The sequence below is a fragment of the Ursus maritimus genome (genome assembly GCF_017311325.1).
Source record: "Ursus maritimus isolate PB19 chromosome X unlocalized genomic scaffold, ASM1731132v1 scaffold_X1, whole genome shotgun sequence".
NCBI lineage: Eukaryota > Metazoa > Chordata > Mammalia > Carnivora > Ursidae > Ursus > Ursus maritimus.
The window spans coordinates 102789475-102808592 of NW_024423319.1; positions in this window are offsets into that span (position 1 = coordinate 102789475).

Consider the following 19118-nt stretch of genomic DNA (forward strand, 5'->3'; position numbering starts at 1 on the left):
TATTTTATTTTATTTTATTTTATTTTATTTTATTTTATTTTATTTTATTATCTTTAAAGATTTTATTTATTTAATTGACAGAGAGACAGCCAGCGAGAGAGGGAACACAAGGAGGGGGAGTGGGAGAGGAAGAAGCAGGCTCCCAGCAGAAGAGCCCGATGCGGCCTCGATCCCAGAATACTGGGATCACGCCCTGAGCCGAAGGCAGACGCTCAACAACTGAGCCACCCAGGCACCCCTAGACCATTCTTATTTTAAACTAATTACAGATATACTTGGATTTTTATTGACCAAATTTTAACTGTTTTGTATTTGTTGCCTTTTTTTCTTTGTTTTTTTTGGGGGGGGGGTGTTTTTTTGTTTATTTGCTTTCCTCTCTTTTATTGCCTTCTCTGGCTTTAATTGAACATTTTATATGATTTAGATTTCTCTCTTTACCATATTTTTTAAAATTTAGTGTTTGCCCTGGAGTTGGCAATAGACATTTATGACTACTATACTTATGACTACTAATCCATTTTCAAATAACTATAGTATTTCACTGATAGTGGGGGTACTGTTTATTATGGTACTATATCACTATCATAACAAAATATTCCTATCTCCTTTCTCATCCTTATAAAACTTCTATCATTCATTCTATTTATCTGTAACATATAGTCATTGAATACATTGTTATCATTATTTATTTTGAGTAAACTGTTATCTGTTTGGTCCATTAAGAATAAGAAAAGCAAAAAATTTTACTTTATTTCCATTTAATCCCTCTCTGATGCTCTTCCCTTCATCATGTAGTTGTAAGTCTCTAACCTATACGATTTTCTTTCCCTCTGATAAACTTCTTTAAATATTTCTTGCAAGGCAGGTCTACCGGCAACAAATTATCTCTCAATTTATGTTTGTGTGTAAAAGCCTTTATTTTTCCTTCGCTCTTTTTCATAATTGTGGAAGAAAATAAAGAATGTAAAATTGGCCATTTTAACCATTTTAAGTATATAATTTGGTGCCATTAATTGCATTACTCATCTATTTCAAGAATTTTTTCATTATCCCAAACAGAAACTCTGTTCCTTTCTCTTTCTCCTCCTTTGGGTATTCCCATTCCAGATATGTTACACATTTTTATAACTGTCCCACAGTTCTTGGATATCTTCTTTTTTTTTTTTTTCTGTTTTTATTTTTTTTCCTCTTTGCTTTTCAGTTTTGGAAGATATTATTGACTTATCCTCAAACTCATTGTTTCTTTCTTCACCTGTGTCCAGTTGCATTTCTAGTATTTCCTTTTGATTCTTTCTTAAGAGTTTCCATCTCTCTGTTTACACTACCCATCTGATCTTATATATCATCCAATTTTTTTCATTAGAGCCCTTAGTATATTTATCTTAGTTATTTTAAATTCCCAGTCTGATGATTCCAATGTCTCTGCTATATCTGAGTCTGGTTCAAATGCTTGGTTTGTTTCTTCAGAATGTGGGGGTTTTTTGCCTTTTGCCATGCTTAGTACCTTTTATGGTGTGTTAGGTAAATGGAATGGAGGTAAATAGATCTTTTGTGTGAGGTTTTAGGTTTATCTGACTACACGTTAGGCTGTATTAACTGTTTGCTATAGCGTCGGTGTCAGAGGCTAAAATTTTTCCTGGTGTTCTTGTTTTTGTCACTCTTGTTGGATTTAGGTTTCCCTAGAGACTCCTTAAATAGAATCTGAGCCATGGAATTCTTTTGAGCTGCAATGCCCTGTTATTATTCAGGAACCCTGTTGATATGGTGCTTAGTAGGGAGCAGAGGGAAAGTGTTCTATATTTTCTATGATTAGGTTTCAGTATTTTAGTGAGTCGGAGGTACTGGACTGTGACCTTCTCAAGTGCTTCTCAGAATTATTATACAATACAAGATGCCCGGAATGGGCTGGATTTGGGTTTTTCCCTTCCCTCACATGGAAGGCTCAAGGAGTTGGATGTTTCTCTTCACCCATCTCAGTTAGCCTCTGTTAATATCCACATTGGTTAGATTCTGGTAAAGTAATTTCCCTTGAAGCAGTCTTGATACTGAAAAAGACCCTCTAGGTTTATTTCAAAATGGTTACTTTTCCCTTCCCACTGATGGACGCATGAGATTTTTTCAGATTTTCGCCCAGAAAACCTGGTGGTAAATTTTAATACCTGGTGGTAAAACTGTAGAGCCCTCCCTAAGGATGGGATGCAGGACTTTTTATATCAAATTAGTGTACACTCCGTCTACAACAATTAATCATTTAACCTTAAGTGTTTGTATCAATCTCTAGCTGTACTTTCTGCTCCTGGTAAGAGCTGATTCTCTGTATCATCTCTCTCTCTAGTTTTTGGACCAGTGCATTGTCTTATGACCTCAATTCTCTAATGGGTCTCAGATATGTTGTTGATTTTTGGTCTTTCAGCTTTTTGTGAGGATAGGAGTTTCTGAATTCCAAGCTCTTTATATGTTAGACTGGTAACCAGAAGTTACCACAGTTTATGGGAAGAGCTTACTGTGAAAGTCTATTTCCTGGGGCGCCTGGGTGGCACAGCGGTTAAGCGCCTGCCTTCGGCTCAGGGCGTGATCCTGGCGTTATGGGATCGAGCCCCACATCAGGCTCTTCCGCTATGAGCCTGCTTCTTCCTCTCCCACTCCCCCTGCTTGTGTTCCCTCTCTCACTGGCTGTCTCTATCTCTGTCGAATAAATAAATAAAATCTTAAAAAAAAAAAAAAAGAAAGTCTACTTCCTTTAAAAGTTTTCTGCTTTATAGCAAGGAGTTCTAAATATTATGGTAAGAAATTTGCCTTGGAAAAAATAAATATATATAATTTCTTAATAACCAACTTTGTAAAGAGTAAACACAACCATAATTAAATATATGATAGTTGCTTGGGTCACATATTTCAAAATTTTCATTTCAATTCACACTACCTACAATCCCTCACTTTTTGTCTCTGAGTCACTAGTGTGAACTACAGACTACATTTTCCTAAATTATCCATTTATTATAGGTTAATGGACTAGTTTTTAAAAACATTTCCACTACATTATTGCATAATATCCTAATCAGAGAAATTTGACAATTTTTCACATAATACATTTGTTGAAGTCTTTGCTCACGATATTTTTAGAAAATATCTGCCCTGTTGAGTGCAGAGAAGTTCTATGACTTTTAAAAATGTCTGTACAATTACTTACAGGTACTCCACTGAAATGTGATGGATTTTAAAAACACGTTATTTATTTGTACAGTGTTGAGGAGGAAAAATCTTTCTTTAACCTTGAAGATTCTTGTGGCTGGTCTAAGAATTAAATTGACCTGAGGCAGATTAACAGGAGAAAATCAAACAAAATCGGGAAAACATGTATATACATGGGACATACTCAGAAAACTGAGTAAACTTCTTGAAATGGCTGAGGCCATCACCTTAAATATAGTCTTCAACTAAAGATAAAAGAGAATGTTGAAGGTAAGAAGTCAGTTATGGGAGGTCACTAGGAAAAACCAAGTAAACACGAGTAAGGTTATTATTGCAGATTTAAGTCTTTACCGTCTCCATTGAGAACAGTTTCCAGAGATTTAGAGTCATCCCCTTCTTCCTGGAGGATGTAAGGAGGAACTCTTACAAATGAAGATTTCCCTTATACTTGTAAATGTCTCACATAAAGGTAACTCCTACTTGTTTTTTGGAGCTTCTCTTATGTCTGAAGTTCTATATTTAATAATCAACCCAAAATAATCAATATGCCAGGGATCCATATCTTGGGGTGTCAAGATTTGCTCCCCTACAATAGAAAATTGCAAAGAGAGGGATCATAGGTTGGGTTTCCTGGGAAGCTGACTCTGAGCATTTAGTTTGCAGGTTTTTATGCAGGAGTGCCCTTGGGATCAAACATATGGAAGGGAGTAGAAAGCAGGAGTGGAAAGAGGAGGAAGTCCACTTTTGAGGCAAGCCCATCAACAGTCTCAGCCCATCCCTTGGAGGGATGTTCTGGAACTAGACAGGTCCTTTAGAATAGTCCCTCATAGAAAAGCTAAGTCTTTATACCTCATCTTGAACAGTCATTGGATCTGGGCTGCCAGAGATAGGCACGACATTGGGCAAGGTACCTGAAAGGGCTGAAAGTAACTGGGGCAACAAGTCCTTTTTGGAAGAGAAGCTATGTGTCTCCTCTCTCTGTTCATCACAACATGATAGCTGGATAAAAAACACATCCATTAGCTATTTAATTTAAATATCATTTGAAGTTAAACAACAGTCAAGGAATTGAGAGACCTTTATTTTATGAACTAAACGGATATTCAGATATGTATGAGAATAGCTAACATGTAAAGCAGATAATCCTCTTACAAGGAATTTTTGTGAAGGAATACATTAGAAACAAGAAAATACACCAGAAATTAAAAAACAAAATATGAAGTGTAATAGCTCTGGAAAAGTTTTTCTGTTAGAGTGCCACTCTTCATTTTAGTAAAATTGAAAATTGCTAAATTTTTTTATTTGATGATATCTTGCTAAAATGTACTATATGTGCTTTTGCTTTGCTTTTATAATTAAAGTGAGAGGAGTACCATCTGAATTTTTCAAAAATGATCTTTGGGGGGCACCAGGGTGGTGCAGTTAGTTAAGCTTCTGACTCTTGGTTTCCGCTCAGGTGGTGATCTCAGGATCATGAGATCAAGCCCCACGTTGGGCTCCAAGCCCCACTTTGGGCTCCACGCTCAGCAAGAAGTCTGCTTAAGATTCTCTCTATCTCTCTCTCCCTCTGACCCTTCCCCCCCCCTCAAGTAAATAAATAAAACAGTTTTTTTAAAAAATGATCTTTGGTTGACATTTTGATTACATATTATATTATATTACATTACATTATATATAAAATTGGCGTGCCCCCAAAAGGTGGGTCAAACTGTGTTGTGAAGAGACTGTTAAGGGCAGTATATGTTAAAACGTTAATTTGGAAAGATTTTACATTGAGCTAAAGAGAAACAATAGTGTAATTAAGAAAGACCAAGTTGTTTATTGAGATGAAGCTTGAGCCAAGAATTGCCAGTTATTTTAAGGCCAGGATCTTTAAGAGTATGGAAGAAAGGAGGTAGAACAGGGGTTGAGAATATTAAAAAGGCAAATGGAGAACCTCCTTAAGTATAATCATCTAGGCTGAAAATATGTGATGATGTACCGAGTGTGTACTTTACCCAAGAGAGATGCTGTGTGAATATTCTTATACAACTAAAATTCCTTAATTCCACTTGCTTTGTGTTCATTACTTCATGCTATATATATATTTGCTGTTTGCCCACTGTATCGTGAACTGTTATGGAAATTTTGAACCTTAATTTTTTGTTCTACAAATAAATGTATAGAGAAATCAGTGAAAAAATCCAGTATATTTATTATTTTCCATTTATTCACTATACTCTTGAACTTAATTGATCTAAAGTCACCTGTTCTTTTCTCCTCCCCTAGTTGCTTTCACATTTATAAAAATAGTAACAAAATTATGCTTCTCAGACATTTCTGGTAAGATGTATATCTTTACCATTTGACTATGTAACAAGCAATTAAGAATAGAAGTTATTTAGAATCCCACAATCTCCTTTTGAAATTTTCTTTTTTCAAGAGCATAAATTCATAAAGCTTTCAATACCGAGCCCTAAAGGTTTTAGTGAAAGAGCAGAGAAACTATTTCATTTTGCACTTTACTAATTCTCATTATTTTGTAGTGTCATTGAAGTAATTTAAGTTCATCTGTGGAAATTTAATTAAGCGTTTCAGAATGGAAACATGACAAATAAGAGATATAATTTAAAAATATTTTATAGCACTGTAGATAAAGAAAATAGGACAAATGTCTATATAATCTCATGCCCTGAGTTGAAGGTGAAAATTAATTATAAGGATCTGATGTTAGATGACAGAGAATGTGACTTTTATTTTGAGACTTTTTATGAAGTTCTAAACCAGCACTACTGAAGTATTACTGTCTGCTGATTTCTCTAAGTGGACTGAATATACAGATAGCTACTTTCAGAATTTAGGGAAAGGAAGGAATACATTTTTTTTCCTACAAATTTTGAACTCCTTTCCCCCAACAAAAAGCGATTGAAGTATTTTGATTATTTATAAATGTCAGCAGTCTGAAAATGCCCTTTTGTAAATTAACATGCAATAGTTTAAAACACTTCCTTAAAGAGTCAGTTTGCATTTGAAAGTTATATCATTTTAATTTTTTATTCTTGGTTGTATAAGGTAGTACAATAATATCGTAAAACAAAATAAGCTTGATAGATTCTATGTGTTGATTATTTTAGTTTGGATAAATGTTTCAAATCTTTACTAGGAAGACAATATGAGCTTTTTTATTGAAAAGTTTATAAGAAGTAGAATAATATACAGAATATTACTTAGTGTTATAAATATACTGGATTAAGCATATTATAATTTCTGTCAACATCAGGCCAGTTTTTGAAAAAATTGGAAGTTTAGTCATAGAGGTAGAATTCAATGAAATTAAACAATAACGGTGATTTCATTTAGATATACTCTCACTAAGGAGTTCCAGAAAACTCTACAATTGCTTTAGGGTTTGGATGTCCTAATCTGTGAAGCATGAAGATAACATATACCTTTCCTGTGCATGCATGCTATATAACCATTTTCATAAGAAGGAACTTAAAGGATTGCTTTTGGCTGTAAACCTGCATGCTTCCAAACCTCATTCATACTTTGGATTTTAGTTGTTCTCAATATACTGGCATGGTAGGTCTATTCTAGCTATTGATCTTGACTAGAATAGAGGAGAGATTTAATGTACTTTGTGAAACGATAGACATTATTTAAAAATTATTAAAGTTCAGAATTGCTATGCCCATTCCCCTAAATAAACTGCATGTATCTTGTTCTTTTGCTTCTCTTTAAGCTTGATTACATCTCTGCTCAATTACAGAAATGAGCTATTAATTGGACTTCCTTAATTGGAAGTTTGTCAGTTGCAGAGCACAACTGCTCACTTGTTCCTTAAGAATCAGTTAGGTCTGATCTCTGTGAATACAGCGTGAAAGAATGAGGAAGATTGGAGAGGTCTTTGCAAATGCAATGTGATCTCTTATGCAGGCTTCTAAATTACAAATGATACACAATGATTAGCCATGTCCAACCCTGTCATTTTATTTGTGTGTTGTTGGTATCTGGTAGTACTTATAAGACATCTCTAAATGTAAATGTTTTAAGTTACCGTTAATAAAAGATGATGATATTATGGTTTGTTAGAAACTGAAACATGCTCATTTATAAAAATCCAACTACAGTTGACCCTTGAACAACACAAAAGTTAGGGGCACTGATAACCTGCATGGTCAAAAATCTGTGTATCACTATTGACTCCCCCAAAACAGAACTGCTAATAGCCTGTTCACTGGAAACCTTACGGATAACATAAACCCTTGATTAACACAGATTTTATATGTTATATGTATTATATACTTTATTCTTTTTTAAGATTTTATTTATTTATTTATTTATTTGACAGAGAGATAGAGAACACAAGTAGGCAGAACAGCAGACAGAGGGAAGAGGGAGAAGCAGGCTCTCCACTGAGCAGGGAGCCCGACATGGGGCTCGATCCCAGGACCCTGGGATCATGGCCCAAGCCGAAGGCAGCCGCTTAACCAGCTGAGCCACCCAGGAGCCCCTATGTACTGTATTCTTACAATAAACTAAAGAGAATGTTATTAAGAAAATCATAAGAGAAAATACAACTACAGTATTGAAAAAAATCCACATACAAGTGGACCCAAGCAGTTCAAACCTGGATTGTTCAAGGGTCGACTATACTTAAAAATTCTGACAATTTTAGAAAAAGAAAATCATACTATATATTTATTTTTAATTACAGTATAATTAACATACAGTGTTATTTTAGTTTCAGGTGTACAATACAGGGATTCAACAATTCTATACATTACTCAGTGCTCATTACGGTAAGTGTACTCCCTATATGTGTTCTTTAAAATTTTAAGGTAATGCTTTTATTTTTATGAAAACAAAAAATAAAATAAATTGAATGGAAACGTGGAATAACAGCTTCAGATAAATGAGTATTATAAAAATCTAAATGATATGATTAATTACAAATTAGATTTTGGGGGCACCTGGCAGGCTCAGTTGGTGGAGCATGTGATTCTTCATCTTGGGGTTGTGAGTTCAAGCCCCACGTTGGGCACAGAGATAACTTAAAAATAAAAATCTTTTAAAAAATTTAGGTTTTCACAAACATTAAGAATTTGGCACCATTTTGGTTTTAATACATGTTCATGTGTCAATGCTGTGTGAAACATTTTGACACCTTTGGGAAATTTGAGGAAATGAGCCCTCAATGACTTATTTATTCAACCTTCCCTTCACCATCCTGAGCTTTCTCATTTGTAATACTTTTGTTATTGTCAAGTTTTGTAACATTTATACACTCTTCTCTAACTCTAAACTTAAAATAGCATCAATTCTTAACTTCAGATTGATTTATTTTTCATCACCAGGTTTACTCTCTTTGTGTCATTCTTGATTTCATTATTTTAAGTCACACAACCAGCTAGTTATATTTTATAATCAAGTAGTTTTTGTACGTAAGTTTAATTTATAAGAAGGAAGTTTTATTTTCTGGATATTACATGCTTTAGAATATTTTCTATTGTCTTTTCACTATGAAGACTTGGCGGGGTATAAAATTCTTGAAAAAGTCTTTCTCTCACAGTGGGATACCTTTAGTACATAATCTTCTTGAATTGAATGTTGATTTGTAGGAGACCTTGTACGTGATTTGTTTTGCCTCTATTAGTGTTCATTTATATAGTTTTAATATATTTAATATTTAGTATTTTGCCACCATATGCTTTGGCATTCAGCCTTTTGTTTCAGCGTTTCTAGAAACAATGTGCCCTTTTGATGTACACATTGAAATCTTTATTTCAATGATGGCTTCTTCTATTTTACATTTAAATACTTTAAATGTTTTCTTTTTATTCCATATTTATCATTCCTAGAATCCCTGGTAATTTTCAGGCCTGATCTTTCAGTTTTGTTTTGGTGATAATCTCAATCCTGTTAGTCATATTCTTCGTTATGTTTTCAGATGCCTGTTGATTTGTGTTAATTCTAATATGTCTATAATCTCTGAAAATTTTTTTCTTCTTTGACTTTCCGGAGTTCTAACAACTCACAATTTATTTCATTTTCTCTCCTGACATCTATTATGTTCTAGAAAACCTTTACATGGAACATTAAACAGTTTCGTGTTGTTTTTTGTGGGGGGGAGAACCTTGTCACTAATTTCTTTAAGGTGATAAAAAATTACTTGTCGGAATGCTTTTTTTCATGGTGTAGTTTTTCTTTTGTGGTACATCCTATGTTGAGTGTGTTTGTGTGTGTGTTATTTGTACAATTCATGCTGGTTTCATCATAATTATTCAAATTTGAATGTGAATGGCTACTGAAATTTTCTTGTGCACAATGTCTGGGAAGTAATCTCTTGTTATGTATTTTAGCCTTTAAATAATATTACCGATGTTACAAGAGTATTGTAGGAAATGTTACTGACAGAAGGAGATTTGTGTATGGAGAAGAGTATTTACTACTACTTTTTTTTTTTTTTAAGAGAATCTCTCTTTTTTTTTTTTTTAAGATTTTATTTATTTGACAGAGAGAGACACAGCAAGGGAGGGAACACAAGCAGGGGGAGTGGGAGAGGGAGAAGCAGGCTTCCCGCTGAGCAGGGAGCCCGATGCAGGGCTTGATCCCAGGACCCTGGGACCATGACCTGAGCCAAAGGCAGACACTTAATGACTGAGCCACCCAGGCGCCCTTACTACTACTTCTGATACTTAGTAGTGTTATAATTCCATGAATCGATTTAAAAAATATTTAAATACTCTTTTACCAATGTTATTAAAATAAAATACAGTAGGTATTGCTAGACATTTAAATGTTGATTGCAAACCTAGTGAAATGCTCTTAAATGTATCTGTATGATAAGTCCAATATGTCAGAAGTCCTCAATTCCTTCCAATACCTTCACAATATACAGATTATTTCTATGATAATAAAAGTTATTTTACGTATATAGTTAAACTAATATTAGTATCAACATTGAAGATCTGTTCTATTTCTTAACTTTATACATGTCCAATTCTACCGGAGGGTACAGAAAATATTATCAGATCCCAAAGAAAAAGCACAGTCAGATTGCTGATTTACAGGCTCCAATTTCATCTTTGAATGGGGTTTAAGCCTTAGCCAAAATTTGCTGCCTGGGTCCCACTGTAGAGTTAAGATTCATTGCTAATTCAAATGGAATTTACAAATCCATGACTGATCTCAGGTCATGGTGTTTCTCTCTACTCACATTTCCATCAAGTTTTGATCTGGGCATAGTTTCCTCAACTTAAAAGTTGTTTAATAATACTTTATAGAAGTTTATTATTAGATACTAGTTCATCTATATAAACTCCAAGAGAACTGTGCATTGTGTCTTTGTGATCAGTTCTTGAATCTGGATTCTTAACTAATTTATCATCTTGTATCTCATTGCTGTACTCTCATGTGTCAGGTCATTGTGTGTGAACACTGCTGATTAATCCCCCTGATTTTGTACAGTGCCTAACTTCCAGGAATTATGTAGGTTTTCCTGTAGTTCCTTGTAGCCAGTGTCCTGTATTTAAAAGAAATACAAATCTGTATAGCAACCCATAACCAAAAAGAAAAGAAAACCAAAAAATTACAAATTCCCAACAGGTTGCCATTGTATTAAGCATATTCTGTTAGTCATCTTCTTTTGTACTTATAATTAACTTTTGTACATTTTAAAATAACTTTTACATTTACTAGTATCGTTATGCACTCAAAGATTTTCAGAAGTTCCAAATAATTGTAATTATTTTTTTCTTTTTGATTTTTCAGTTTTTCACAACTTGGCTAGTGAGAGTGGTTTTAGGGCACAGCTTTGGTCTTTTAACTCTGCTGTAGATCTGTTTTGAAGGCCTCTTTCCTTTCTGGCAACAGGGCCTTCCAATCCATTATGCATTTTTTTTTCTGTCTCGAGACATTAAATCAGTTACTCCCTCTAACGCACAATTATTTTGAATCGAAAAAGACTTTTAAAACTCTAGCAGTTGGGATTATATTCAGGTACTGGTAACAAGGTCCAGAAATGACTTTTATTTAAACACATTAGGGTTTTGCTTTTCTTATTCTCAGGAAGAGTTTCAGAAGTCAGCAGTCCAATATTGTAATATTAAATGTTTTTGCCTTCTTGTCATCCTTGTGTCTCTGTTTTGACATATACATTGGAAAGTATCCCTGAGCAGAAATATGTCTAGCTAAGTACCTTTTAAAATACATTGAATAAGGGGCGCCTGGGTGGCTCAGTCGTTGGGCATCTGCCTTCGGCGTGATCCCAGAGTCCTGGGATCGAGCCCCACATCGGGCTCCTCCGCTGGGAGCCTGCTTCTTCCTCTCCCACTCCCCCTGCTTGTGTTCCCTCTCTCGCTGGTTGTCTCTCTCTCCGTCAAATAAATGAATAAAATCTTTAAAAAAAAAAAAGTCTTTGAGTCTTGATGAGTCAACTCTTGTCCGATAAATGTGTTGTTTGCTAATTTGAACAATCTATTTTTCCCAGTGGAGATCTGTTTGTCCAAATGAGTAAATTGTCTGCATGTACAAGTTAGTTTGTGCACAAGCTGGTTTGTAACAATTCTTTGAAGCCAAGGACAAAGTAGCAGAGTGTTGTAAGAGTTTTTGTTGTAAACAGTGCCTTATACTTCATCATCATCAGTATTTAGAATTAGCTAATCAAACAGAAAGATACAGGCAAAAATGATAGAATTGGTGAATATGAAATGGTCATTGAAGACTGTGTCTGGTCAGGAAGGAGAAGGTTGTGCTTTCAGCAGATACTTGTATTCTGATCAGTACAAATTCTTTGACATAATCAATGAGTATTAATGAAACAAAATCAATGAACATTTTTGAAGCTTCCCAGGAAATTGATAATTATCAGGAAGAACAAATTCCATTTTTGTTACCTATTTATCAGGAAATTACCTATGTGAAGATCATATATACTTTAATTCACTCATTTTGCACCCATGTGTAAGGTATAGCCTGAAAGACTAAAGTGAACCTCTCCAAGGATAGTTTTTAAGAGAAAAATATGGGCAAAATAACTACAATGCCAACATTGTAATCGGTTCTGATAAACTATGACTGGATTCTATTAGGCTGATACATTACTTCTTCATGAATGCTAAATTAGTTTTATTTTAAAGATAGTAAACTTCAGTAAAAATTATGATTCTCCACATATCATCAATTTATGTGATGGGGAAATTTCCTGTTGAAAGAATGAGTATTAATTTATTGAACATTAGGATGAATAACATTGAAGTTAATCCATTTTATTGACGTTCTACAGAGCAGCGAAACATAAGAAATATTGATAGTCTTCCTTAACAATCTATAATAGACCATAGCTATTCACTTGAATTTAAAAAAATAGATCTGAAAATATTTGTAATCCTAAAAATTTGCAGTACATGATCTTTATTTAACTCTGGCAATCCTACCTTCTAAGTGATTCTCACTCCTCATTGTGAAATGATTAAAAAGTATATATACCTTTTACTTCTCCATCCATCCCTAGCTTCTGGTTCCTATCAAATTCTAGAACCAGCTCAGGCTATTCCTTACTGTATTAGTTTTCTGCTATTGCATAACAAATTACCACAGATACAGTGGCTTAAAGCAACACATATTTATTATCTCCCAGTTTCTGTGGCCAAGAATCTGGACGTGGTTTGGCAGGGTCCTCTACTCAGGCTGCAATCAAGATATTGGCCGGCTGGCGTCTTATTGGATGCTTGACTAGAGAAGAATCTGCTTTCAAGCTTATTCAGGCTGTTGACAGAATTAATTTGCTTATGGCTGTATGACTGAGGTCTCTGGCTGCCTACTGGCTGTTGGCTGGTGGACAACCACAGTTCCCTGCCACATGGCCCAAACCTTTCATAGGCAGTTCATAACATGACTCTTTGTTCCTTCAAGGGAGAAAGGTTCCACCAGGAGAATGTCTCTGTTTTTTTTTCTCTCTCTCTGCCTATCTCTCTCTCTCTCTCTCATCTCATCAGATTCATACATAACAAAACATCATCATGGGAGTAACATCTTTGTCATTTATTTATTCATTTTAAAGAGAGTGAGCAAGCTGGGGGAGGGAGAGGGAGAGAGAATCTCGAGCAGACTCTGCGCTGAGCTTGGAGCTGGATGTGGGGCTCAGTCTCACGATTCTGAGATCATGATCTGAGCCAAAACCAAGGATCAGACATTTAACCCACTGAGCCACCCAGGTGCCCCTCTATCATCTTTGTCATATTCTACTGGTTAAAATTAAGTCACAGATTCTCCCTGCATTAAAGAGAAGAGGATCATATAAAGGTGTGACTCATTGAAGGTCACCTTAGAATGTGTCTGCCACACATCTTATTTCCAAAATCAACTCTGAGGACACTATAGAGATAAAAAGGTAGCATTGATTTGAGCAAAAATAACAACAACAAAAAGTTGGGAAATGCCTGGGGAGTCATAGTCTTCCTTAAATGGTGTGTGTGTTTACCAGGTGTGCTGCAGCTTGGGGCAGACAGTAACCTGAGACAGAGATAAAAGAAAATGATGGAAGGAATATGTTAAGTTCTGTTTTGCCGGTCTCCTTTACCTTGAAACAACAGCCATCAGCCCTTTAGCAAAGAATTCTGCAGCAAAAGAATAGACCACTGGTGTAGAAAATAATGGCATAGAACAAAGTCTTCCAAGGATGAGTTCAAAATAACAGATGTGAACTAACCAGGCACTTACGGGAGTTCACTTCTCTATGCCCTCACAGTCCAAGCATAAAGGCCAGCGGATTATAACCAAGGGAGACTGTCTCCACCCATGCTGCTTTTTCTGAAGAGCTTAAAGTGAAATACTGGCCAGAGGGGTTATTTCGTTGAGTGGCAGCTGTTGGGAGTGACATACGGTGCTTCTGGGGTTCCAGATATTCTGCCTCTTTTTAAAAAATTCACCCTGAGGAGCTGTCCAAGACCTTGACTTTGACTTTATTCCAAAACCAAGCAGAATAGTTGACACTACCAGGGAACATGAGCTCACAGACCAAGTATATTAGATACTGAAAATACAGTCACTTTAAAAAAAAGGCACCAATACAAACAAAAGACATCATATGAAACAGAACAGAAGCACCAAACATTTAAGCATGCTTAGTTAGAAGATGATATAAGCAATAAAAATCATTAACAATGAAATTTCTGTAAGAACCAAGTGGGAACATTTGATATAAAATCTTCAGTATTTGAAATGAGAATACAATATTTAGTTAAATAGTAAGATAGAGGGGCGCCTGCGTGGCTCCGTTGGTTAAGCAGCCAACTTTTGATTTCTGGTCAGGTCGTGGGATCAAGACCTGCGTGGGATTCCACACTCATCAGGGAGTCTGCTTGAGATCCTCTTTGTCTTCCTCTGCCCCTCTCCCAGCTTCCACTCTCTTTGGCTCTCTCACTCTCTCTAAAATAAATAAATCTTTTTTAAAAGTAGTAAGATAGATATATACGAAGAATTAATGAGTTGAAAGATGAAGTTGATGAAATCTGGATGGTAACTTTAAAAAGAAGTCAAAATATAAAACCAATGTTTGAAGAACTAGTGTCTAAAAATTCCCCAGAATTTAAGAAAAATGGATCAAAACTAGATTTACAGTATTTCTAGAGAGCTAAGGGGAAATATATCCAACCTAGATGCCATTATAATGTGGAACACCAATGACAGATACAAATTTTAAGTGATACTAGGTGGAAAGAAAATAATCTACAGAAAAATAAGGTTGAATCATTTTATCAGAATAATCAACAGCAAAATTCAACCCCCAAAAATGAAATGTTATAAAATAATTAAAGGAAAATATGTTTAAATCAAGAATGCAATATTGAACCTCAAATTCATTCAAATATGAGAGCATAACAAAAACTAATTTTCAGAAATCGTGTCTGAATGGGGCACCTGGGTGGCTCAGTCGGTTAGGTGTCTGCCTTCCACTCAGATCATGATCTCAGGGTCCTGGGATCCAGCCTGGGATTGGGCTCTCTGCCAGCGGGGAATCTGCTTCTCCCTCTCCCTCTTCCTCTGTGCTCTCTCTCTTTCTCAAATACATAAATAAAATCTTAAAAAAAAAGAAAGAAAGAAATAGTGTCCGACTGTTTGCCAAAAAAAGAATTACATGTACACCTGGAAAAATTATAAGAGAAAGGAACCCAGAAATACATTTCACTATGTAAGAGATATAAGAATGGTATAATCTTTTAGTAGACTTTTTGTGGTCTTAAAAATAAATACAAGCTAATTCCTCAAAGGGATAAAAATGATGTATATAATATCAACCTAGAAGTAAAAATCCAGACAATTTTAACATAATGGGAGATTTCAAGGGCAAGTTATAAAAGGGGCATATTTAAGTACTTGCCTCTTATATATCTAATTGTTAATGGATAAAGTTTTACATGCTTAAAACTTAAAAATGAAAAGATTTTCATTTTGATTCAAGTTTGGATGTAGAAAGTCAAAAGAGAGTGTTGCCCTCACCCTAAGAACCAGAAACTGAAGACACAGAAAAACTTACATGAGCTAAGCTCCACAGAGTGAAAAAGCCCTTCTTAGCAAAAAGGAGACCCACAGCTATTCTCATGCCTAGTAGAGAGGAGGAAGAGGAATCTACCATAGTTGTAGGGTGAAAAGATTCTAGCTGAATTTATACAGGACTTTTAATACTGGGCAATAAGACAGATTCTAATGTGGAGGTTCCCCAGCCCCAGAGCAAAAATGTACCCATCTGCCAGCAATTTTCCTTCAGGTGTTGACTGAATGCTCAGTGGTAGTGCACTATATAATAATGCAATTAAGAAAATATATTAAATTGGGGCACCTGGGTGGCTCAGTCATTAAGCGTCTACATTTGGCTCAGGTCATGATCCCAGGGTCCTGGGATCGAACCCCACACTGGGCTCCCTGCTCAGCGGAAAGCCTGCTTCTCCCTCTCCCACTCTCCCTGCTAGTGTTCCCTCTCTTGCTGTGTCTCTCTCTGTCAAATAAATCAAAACAAAATCTTTAAATATCTATATATTAAATTAATCAATTTTAGAAAAATGTTGTACACACACAGATAGATACATTGATTGATCTCTACCAGCTTAGGAAAGTGAATATGATAAATATTTTTGAAATCCCACTGGTCAATATCAGTAAGTATGATCGATATTTTTTAAATCCTGCTGTGAATCTTTCCTATTCTCTGGAGATAACTACTATCCAAAACTGTCCAGGGGTTATTTGTTTTATTTCACAGTTTTGTATGTGTCATTGATTTTGCAAGTTTTTTTTTTTTTAATGATTTTTTATTATATTATGTTAGTCACCATACAGTACATCCCCGGTTTCCAATGTAAGGCTCGATGATTCATTAGTTGTGTATAACACCCAGTGCACCATGCAATACGTGCCCTCCTTACTACCCATCACCGGTCTATCCCATTCCCCCACCCCCCTCCCCTCTGAGGTCCTCAGTTTGTTTCTCTGAGTCCATAGTCTCTCATGTTTCATTCCCCCTTCTGATTAACCCCCCTTTCTTTATCCCTTTCTTCCCCTACCGATCTTCCTAGTTCTTATGTTCCATAGATGAGAGAAATCATATGATAATTGTCTTTCTCTGCTTGACTTATTTCACTTAGCATTATCTCCTCCAGTGCCGTCTATGTTGTAGCAAATGTTGAGAACTCGTTCTTTCTGATAGCTGAGTAATATTCCATTGTATATATGGACCACAACTTCTTAATCCAGTCATCTGTTGAAGGGCATCTCGGCTCCTTCCACGATTTGGCTATTGTGGACATTGCTGCTATGAACATTGGGGTGCATATGGCCCTTCTCTTCACTACATCTGTATCTTTGGGGTAAACACCCAGATTTTGCAAGTTTTTAATCTTTATATAAATGGAGTCTCATAATTCTTTTTCTATAGCTTTCTTTCTTTCTTTCTTTCTTTCTTTCTTTCTTTCTTTCTTTCTTTCTTTCTTTCTTTTAAAGATTTATTTATTGGGGCACCTGGGTGGCACAGCGGTTAAGCATCTGCCTTTGGCTCAGGTCATGATCCCAGAGTGCTAGGATCGAGCCCACATTAGGCTCCTCCGCTATGAGCCTGCTTCTTCCTCCACTCCCCCCCTGCTTGTGTTCCCTCTCTCTGGCTGTCTCTATCTCTGTCGAATAAATAAGTAAAATCTTTAAAAAAAAAAAAAGATTTATTTATTACCCTAGAGAGAGAGAGAGCATGAAAGCCCGGGAAGGGGCAGAGGGAGATGGGAAGAAGTAGATTCCAGGCTGAGCATGGAGTGCAACAAGGGGCTCGATCCCATGATTCTTGAGATCATGACCTGAGCCCAAAATTAAGAGTTGGGCGTCCAACTGCTGAACCACCCAGGTGCCCCTCTGTAGCTTTATTTTAATTTCAGTAATATAGTTGTTGATTTTGTTTTGTTATTTTTTCTCATTCATTTTCACATAGTGATCAACCCAGTACATGTATCACCGTGTATTTATCCATTCTTCTGGTGATGATCGTTTGGATTGCTGTAGATTGCCTGCTGTTACAAACTATGGTGCTATCAAGATGTTCACTTTTTCATTTGTGCAAATGTGCAAACATTTATCTAGATTATAGATGTATAAAATTGGAACAGCTGATATTCAAACAGTTTTAAAAGTGTGTTTACCAATTTATGAGAGTTTCTGATGAACAATATTTTTGGCAATGCAAGATCTTACACAACTTTTATTAAGGCTTTACGATCTTATAAAATTATATCTTATCGTGTGTGTGTCTTTTTTGTTTTCATTACCTGATTACTAACAGAATTGAACATATTTTCATATACTTACTGGTCATGTTTCTTGTCTATGAAATGTCTGCTGAAAAGTTTTACTAGCTTTCTAGGGGATATATGTCTTATTGTTTTTACAAGAGTTCATCATGCATTCTAGATTAAAATTTTATTTCTTTATAAAGAAATTTATTTCTTTTTCTCCATTTGACCTTGTTTTTAAAGGCTGCAGACATTTTTTTATTATTGTATAAAAAAAAGTATTATATTTACCATCTTAACCATTTTCAAATGTACATTTCAGTAGTGTTAAGTAAATTGGCAATGGGCCCTTGGTAGAAGGCAACACCTGGCAGGGGAGGGCAGGGAGGGTGGGTATGGCTCCACCTCTGCTCCCCCAAACTCCCACCCCACCACATGACAGCTTGTGGGATTGATAAGGAGCGTCCTTTCTGGCCCCTTTCCCTCAGGCCTTGAAACTTGATGGTACCTGTCTTGCAGCAGTCGGATGCAATAGGTGGGGTTGGGGTGATTACTCTTGCCCCTTCCCCATTTCAAGGTGGACTGTACCACTTAAAAAATGTATATCTGAAGTGTGCAACTGATTCCTAAAACTCTTTGTCTTGCAAAACTGAAACTCTATACCCATTAAACCCCATGAAACACTAATTTCCCTTTCCCCCAGTTCTTGACAACGATTTTTTAATTTTCTCTTTCTATGATTTTGGCTACCTTTTTTGTTTTTCATTTCTTTTTCCTTTTTGTTTTGTTTTATTTTCTTAAGTAGGCTCTAAGCCCAATGTGGGGCTTGAACTCATGACTGGGGATCAAGAGTTGCATGCAGTGCAGACTGAGCCAGTCAGACACCTCTGATTTTGACTACTTTAGATATTTCATGTAAGTGGGATCATATAGTGTCCTTTTATGACTGGCTTACTTAACTTGGCATAATGTCCTTGGGGGGTCATCCATATTTTTGGATGTTGTAGGATTTCCTTATTTTTTTAAGGTTGCATACTATTCTATCATATGTATATATCTCATTGTTTTTCTTCATTTATCTTTTGATGGACATGTGTATTGCTTCCATCTCTTGGCTATTGTGAATAATACTGCAATGAACATTGATGTACAAATATTTCCTTGAGATCCTGCTTT